Genomic DNA, 8410 nt, shown 5'->3' with positions numbered 1-8410 from the left:
TACATTGATGGATTTTCGTATATTAAACCATCCCTGCATCCCTGGAATAAAACCTACTTGGTCAGGATGGATGATTGCTTTAATGTGTTCTTGGATTCGGTTAGCGAGAATTTTATTGAGGATTTTTGCATCGATATTCATAAGAGAAATTGGTCTGAAGTTCTCTATCTTTGTTGGATCTTTCTGTGGTTTAGGTATCAGAGTAATAGTGGCTTCATAAAATGAGTTGGGTAGAGTACCTTCTACTTCTATTTTGTGAAATAGTTTGTGCAGAATTGGAATTAGATCTTCTTTGAAGGTCTGATAGAACTCTGCACTAAACCCATCTGGTCCTGGGCTTTTTTTGGTTGGGAGACTATTAATAACTGCTTCTATTTCTTTAGGTGATATGGGACTGTTTAGAAGGTCAACTTGATCCTGATTCAACTTTGGTACCTGGTATCTGTCCAGAAATTTGTCCATTTCGTCCAGGTTTTCCAGTTTTGTTGAGTATAGCCTTTTGTAGAAGGATCTGATGGTGTTTTGGATTTCTTCAGGATCTGTTGTTATGTCTCCCTTTTCATTTCTGATTTTGTTAATTAGGATTTTGTCCCTGTGCCCTTTAGTGAGTCTAGCTAAGGGTTTATCTATCTTGTTGATTTTCTCAAAGAACCAACTCCTCGTTTGGTTAATTCTTTGAATAGTTCTTCTTGTTTCCACTTGGTTGATTTCACCCCTGAGTTTGATTATTTCCTGCCGTCTACTCCTCTTGGGTGAATTTGCTTCCTTTTTTTCTAGGGCTTTTAGATGTGTTGTCAAGCTGCTAGTATGTGCTGTCTCCCGTTTCTTCTTGGAGGCACTCAGCGCTATGAGTTTCCCTCTTAGAAATGCTTTCATTGTGTCCCATAGGTTTGGGTACGTTGTGGCTTCATTTTCATTAAACTCTAAAATAATGTTTACCAACTCCACATCCAATGCATGGCTAATATCCAAAATATATAAAGAATTCAAGTAGCTATCCACCATAAGAGCTAAGAACACCATCTAAAAATGGGGTATAGAACTACACAAAAAATTCACAATGAATCTTGAATGGCTGAGAGCACTGAAGAAGTGTGCAACGTCCTTAATCTTCAGGGAATAAAACCAAAATGACCCTGAGGTTGGTGTCCAGCAGTATACTTTCTAGTGAAGAATGCCAAGATCAAAAACTTCTGTGAAAACACATGGTCAGAATTTAAAGAAACAGGAACATTCTTCCATTTCTGGTAGGACTGCAAACTGCTATGACAACTATGGAAATCAATATGGAGGTTCCTCAGATATTCCCACATAGATCTACCTGAAGGCCATGTACCAACCTTACTGGTGAATGGCGTGCAACTTACCATTTTCACTTGATGGTTTATTACTCAGATTTTCTTATTTATTGAGCTGTGATTTTGCTCTTGGTAAGCATTTGGTCTCTCTGATTCTCAAGCAGTTCTCTGTTCTTACAAATTTTTTGAGGAACCTCTATCCACTGGGACTTATTTATACCTTCAAATCCCTCTAAATTGGGGGACTTTTTATACTTGAGGAAGCTGAGTGACAAAAGCAAAGTATGTTGAGCCCTTTGGTGTCCAGTGCACACGAATCTATGGGAGTCTAGATATGATAATCCTCTAGAACATTCTTTAGGAAAGCAGCAGGAAAACAGCAGTATGCTCTAAGGTACCTGTGTGACCTCACTTACCTTTGCCAGCTTTGTGGGCTTCTCTACTGCTGGTCTGAGAACAATTGGAAACTCCTGGAATAGATGTCTCATATCTCATTTTCTTTGTCATTGTTAGTATACTAGTGGGAGTAGGTTTGATGGAAAAAATACTCTCAAGAACATTAATAAAACAAGTGCTTCATATGGACCATCAGGACGAAGTACCAAGTTCAAGGACAGTTCTGCAAGAATTGCTCAAAGCCAGCCAAGTGGAGCAAGAAGAAATCCAAGCATAAGTCATTCATTACCACCACCCTCAGCACCTTTCTCCAGGACAGGGTCACTTAGCTTTGGTAGGAGAAGGGATGACCTGAGATAGTTGCCCCATATTCCTTCAGAAAAGAAGCGGCCAGCAATATTGGGGAAAGAATATGGGTGTCAGGGGGCAAAAAGCAGAGTGTAAAGTGAATAAGTAAAAAGATATTAATACAAAAATATTTAATTATTTAACAAAATGGGACAAAATGTATTGTTCTAGTAATTCTAGTGTGTATACAATGGAATCACTTTAACACACAGAGAGACTAGATGTTGTAAAGTAGGATGCCTTTTTTATTGACATAAACTATGAACATAGCAAAGATAAATAAAAAAGAAAGACGTGCATCCCAAAGATCCATTATTCTCCTCAAGTCTAAGTGTTTGTGCTCACCTTCACCAGGATTCTAGAGACCTCTGTTCATCCAGGTCTCAGGGCCCATCCAAAATACAATACTGAACCAGCTGTGGCCAAGTGTTCCTGTGTTGTTGGCTGAGCTCTGCCTCAGGTTCCAGAGACACTGGAGGGGCAGCCTTGGCCTTCAGGCGGCAGCCATTCCATGCCCTCTGCCAGCTAATGGAGTCTTCCACAGAGGCCTGTCATTTCAAAAATAGAAGCTTGGGTATTCCATAGATTGGAATGCCACACTACAGTCATGATGAATTGGTTACATGAGAACATACAAGTTAACAAATGTCTTTATGACTGTTTTACTTATTTGAAAATGAGAAATTAGATCATCTGAGGAGTGGTTGCTAAGAGTAAAATCACTGATTAAAATGAGTGATAGGACTGTACAGAGAATGGACTTAATTTTCTGGGTCCAGTGCAAATAGCTGGGAGAGTTGAAAACAAAACCAATAGAAACAACATGAATACTAAAAAAAACAATTGTTTAAAAACCTTCTGAGTGCTGGGATTAGAGCCATGTAACAACTCTACGCTATTTTTAATGTATTAATAATAAACAAACAAACAAACAAACAAACAAACATCCCTATTCTAGTTCTAGCAGTTGCATCAGAGAGAGCTGTGTGACACTGCATGCTGCTTCCTTTCCCCAGATAGCTCAGGTCTTCTGTCCTATACCAGATCAGCTGGACCTAAGACAGTGTAGTTGACCTTGTTGGTGCCATGGCATGATTCTGCAACAAGCCTTTCCTTGGTAAAATTGATCCTGTATAGAGTGAGCCCCTTGTTGTTGGATCCAGGACCCGTTAGGCCAGCAAACACACAAGCTACCCTCAGTGAAAGAGAAAAGGAAAAATGACATTGAAAAAAATATGTGCCCTAATTGGAAGAAAAAGCCCTCAACTCTGAAGCTATCACCTATCTCCCCTTGATTTTTGAGCTCTGCATATTGATATTGTGTGGCTCAAGAAGGTAGTGAAATTCAGATGGTTTCCCAAAGAAGACATACATGATTTTTCACTCTTTATCTGTGAGGTTAGGGGGTATTATAGCACAGGTTCAGCAAAGCCAGCATAAGAACACAGAAGCCAGAGATGATAATGCCAAAGGGACAGCATCCTGAACTTATAGACACATTAAAATTGAGGTTTCATCTCAACTCAGGTCATTGCACTCCCAGCCCTACCCCCTGAGTCTTATTTAAAAAATTTTTTTATTACATATTTTCCTCAATTACATTTCCAATGCTATCCCAAAAGCCTCCCACACCCCCACCTCCCTACCCACCCATTCCCATTTTTTGGCCCTGGCGTTCCCCTGTACTGGGGCATATAAAGTTTGCCTGTCCAGTGGGCCTCTCTTTCCAGTGATGGCCGACAAGGCCATCTTGTGATATGTATGCAGCATCCTGAACTTATAGACACATTAAAATTGAGGTTTCATCTCAACTCAGGCCATTGCACTCCCTGCCCTACCTCCTGAGTCTTATACTTGCTGTGAGTACAGTATCACGGTACAACCAGCAACATCCTTATTGCTCAACTTCTCAATTCTGGAAGACAGATATTGGAGAAGTTATTGCAATGAGGCTACAATGTAGTAATGTAATGTCAGGGATGACCTTTGCTCTCTGATGCCCACTTAAATTGTCTGGTTGTATTTGAGAACAGGACCATGTGCAAGATAATGTTTTGAAGATGGGACAGCAAGTTTACCATTTATATTTGCCCTGTAGTTGATCCCCTATGTTTCAAAGAAAAGAGAGTTTTCCTTGTAAAAGATAGGATTGTAAATAAGAGATTTTGTAAAACCCATGGATATATATATATGGAAAAAATGCACACTATCAAGGAATGCACAGTTAGAAAATATTATCCAGGTTTTATACAATTAAACATATAGAAAAAAGATATTTACCTCTGTGAGACAGGAAAACCCTGGGAAATTGGAGTGTATGTCACATGAATTGACTCAGGTGGCATATTTATTGTTGTGAAACATCTACTATATCCACAGTCCCTAGAGATTTGGGTGCTAACAAAATCTCTTAAGCATGTCAGAGTCCTAACCAACGTTCCCCCTCAAAAGCACATGACATCTAATGAAGCAGTAGAATTCTCCAGCTTTGGAAGGAGAGGTTGCCAAAGGGGATCCCACGGGTCCATGAGAGGTTCCAGGAGAGGCACCCCAGAAAAGGACCAAGCTGGGCAGAACTAGTTAGCAGGTAGATCATGGCAGTTGCTAGTGACATCATCAGTAATGCCTTCCTTGGAGAATCTCTTGTATCTAGGAGAGAACTAGAATCCTCTGTGTTGTCACCTGTGTTGTGGTGACAGCAACTGCCTGTGTTTCATCCCTTCTGTTTGCTCTGGGTTCACCAGCAGGAATGTTTTCCTGGCTGCTCAGGCTATGTCAGAAAGAGAATGGCAATGAAGGAGAGACCAGACCAAAAAAGAAGGAAGAGGGAATCCTTTCTCATGAAAAAGGAAGAAGGAAATTGTTCTGGAGAAGGCACAGTGAGTCCTGGGCAAGGTTGGGGAACTTCCTGGTAGAGGTAGGCTTGAGCTGGGCCTTCCAGGAGTAGGTCTTACAAGCTGAAGCCTTGGACTTTGTCAATGTCAGACAAAGAGTCAAGAATTTCTGATAATTAGTTTAACAGAGCCAGGAATTGACAAACCTGCAGCTACTTTTCTGGGAGCTATTTAATTTCATTTTGAGTGGCAAAGAATGCCAGGAGTGGGCACTATGAGAATAACAGTACATCCTTTCATGGAAGGGAGTTGAAGCACTTCACCTTCCAGATTACTGTAAGTAACTTGAATCTCTGATGAAAAGAACAGAGAAGGATGCTCCCCTGGTCATGTCATGTGGTGAGGTCTCAGACACTTTGGATTTGAAGACACATGATTAATTAGGGCTTGATAGTGCTAAGCACTATGAACTCCAGGATTTCCCTGCATCACATCTGATATGACCTGACAATGTTCCCCATATCTTTATGTTTGAGGCAGCTTATAGATTTCAGGGCAAGGGGGCCTGTAACAGGGAGTGTGGCATATGTCTGACAATGGTTGTTAGGAAGAGGAACATAGCTTAGCAAACCAGCTAGAAGATAGCTTTCCTGCTCTTTTATGGATTCACCCTGTCTTTACCTTTTCTCTCCCTCAGTCTTCTTCTTGGGACTCTGAATGGTCTCCCCTGCCACTGGGCCATCAAGTATGCAAATTCATTTGTGTTTATCTATCTGCAGGGTCTGCTAGAAATACTTCAACCCAAAATTCCAACATCACAAATCAGATATCAAATATAAATAAAGTAGAAGAACTGAAATTGCATATAAGGAAGATCAGCAATGAGAGGAAGGAAATGTGTGGAATCCTGAATGTTTACATGTATGAGGATTTAAACTACAGGTAGGAATTATGACCAATACCCTATTGACTGTATTCTGCCATCTGTTACCCCAATTTCCTTCCATGAATGGTGTGTGTCATCTCTCATCATTCAATTAAGTAGCCCTGACAGGTGTTTAATTGTTGGATAAACAAGGTGCTGTCATCTTCTTTTGTACTTGACCTTGGGGTGCTTGCAATCTGATTGTTGCTGTCAACAGCTGGAAGGACCTGCTCACACATACTGTCTCTCAGTGTGTGAATGCAATGCCTGCAGGCTATCACGGCTTTACTCTGATATTGTTTATTATATTCTGAGAGATGTCACCTCACAGGATTTATTTGGCATTCTAATTGTGTCTGTGTGTGTGAATGTAGATGTGTGTGTGTTTTGTTCAGGACTGGGGCTCTGGGACCTTTGATGGGGTCTGAGGATTAGTGTGAAGCACAGTTTGCAGGTCCTGATAGTGTTGAGTCCATAGAGGTCCAAAGTGATCACCAGGGAAGTTTGCTCCTGGTGTTTCCTGGTTGTCACACAGGAATCTCCTGGGGGAGGAGGTGTGATAAAGCCTTTCTCCTGTAAATACTAGTTGTGTCCTCTGGGAATTCAAATAACAACAGGAACCAAGGAATGATAATCCCTGCCTTAAAAACAAGAGGAAAGTCATTACAGATATCTACTGGACCCATGCCTGTGGCACAGTTTAGTGGAAAATTGTCATAGAAGTAGTCTATTCTTTCATGCTTGTCCGGTAAGCTCTTGAAGGTTAGCTAGCTCCATTTGGTCCCCTGGCTCTGCTGTCCTCTACCCAGGATAGTAAGTTTAATTAGCACCAAGGGGACCCAGTTTGAATGAGCCAGGATGTGGCATGCACTTGGCTTGGTAGTCCATGACATAGCCTGTTGGCACATGATTATTGAATCCTTAATTCAGCAGATTATTTGCTTCTTGGGTCATGCCCTAACACAGGATGAACACTGAATTCGACATCATTAAATCACAACATGAGAAGACAATGTTGGATATGAATAAAATGATCCAGTCCATAATTGGTTCCATGCAGTACTCCAAGGAACTGATAGAAGATAACTATTCCTACAGGTGAGTCAGTGACACAACTGAGACCCCCAGAACTAGGCAAGGAATGCTTCTATCCTTTTAGGACTTTGAACAAAAGCAAGGGCTCTGGTTCTATGCTATCTGTTTTTTATCCAGGAACCCTGCCTTGAAGCAAGGATCTTGGATTTGTACCTCTTGGACTCAGTCGTCCTAAGTGTGAAGAGTGTCCAAGACCCTCCAATCTTTATTCTTCCAAATTCAAGATCCTGTACATTGAAAACTTTTCCACCTTGCTGGGAATATCCAGACACCCTGAACCTCTAGGTTTCTGACCACAGATTAAAAGATATAGGATTCCCGATGAAAATGGAAAGAGTTTACACCTTTTGGGTCTTCTACAACTTTCAGAGGGGGTAAGTCCTCTCCCTGCTGAAGGTTTTATGGTACCACAGACCTATAATCAACCATGAGGAACATTTCCTCTTGTGTGATGTATAGGAAAAACTCTTGGTGTCAGGGTTTTCAGAAGTTTGTTGAGTCCTCTGGAATATGGGTGGTATCTTGATTTGACTTGTCTTTGTTTGGTTCTGCTATGTATATTGTGGACTCTTCTCAGGCTTTCTGGGGATCAGGGCCCTTGCAGGGATCATGGGACTTGTAGGAGTGGAAAGCCAATGGAATCCATTTGTTTCATAACTTCTGTTAGTTTCACTCTGTCCCTGTTTTGTTTCTGTTTCCACGATCCATCCATTGGTGAAAGTGGTGTGTTGAATTCTCCCACTATTATTGTGTGAGGTGCAATGAGTGCTTTGAGCTTTACTAAAGTTTTTTTTTTTTTTTTTTTAATGAATGTGGCTGCCCTTGCATTTGGAGCATAGATATTCAGAATTGAGAGTTCCTCTTGGAGGATTTTACCTTTGATGACTATGAAGTGTCCCTCCTTGTCTTTTTTGATAACTTTCGGGTGGAAGTCGATTTTATTTATATAAGAATGGCTACTCAAGCTTGTTTCTTTAGACTATTTGCTTGGAAAATTGTTTTCCAGCCTTTCATTCTGAGGTAGTGTCTGTCTTTTTCCCTGAGATGGGTTTCCTGTAAGCAAAATGTTGGGTTCTGTTTGTGTAGCCAGTCTGTTAGTCTGTCTTTTTATTGGGGAATAGACTCCATTGATATTAAGAGATATTAAGGAAAAGTAATTGTTGCTTCCTATTATTTTTGTTGTTAGAGTTGGCATTCTGTTCTTGTGGCTGTCTTCTTTTAGGTTTGTTGAAGGATTACTTTCTTGTTTTTTCTAGGGCGTGGTTTCCATCCTTGTATTGTTTATTTTTCTGTTATTATACTTTGAAGAACTGGATTCGTGGAAAGATAATGTGTGAATTTGGTTTTGTCGTGGAATACTCTGGTTTCTCCATCTATGGTAATTGAAAGTTTGTCTGTGTATAGTAGCCTGGGCTGGCATTTGTGTTCTCTTAGTGTCTGTATAACATCTGTCCAGGATCTTCTGGCTTTCATAGTCTCTGGTGAAAAATCTTCATTCTCATCTACTCTTATTA

This window comes from Mus musculus, chromosome 14, assembly GCF_000001635.26.
Source record: "Mus musculus strain C57BL/6J chromosome 14, GRCm38.p6 C57BL/6J".
NCBI lineage: Eukaryota > Metazoa > Chordata > Mammalia > Rodentia > Muridae > Mus > Mus musculus.
This window is presented reverse-complemented; position numbering follows the sequence as displayed.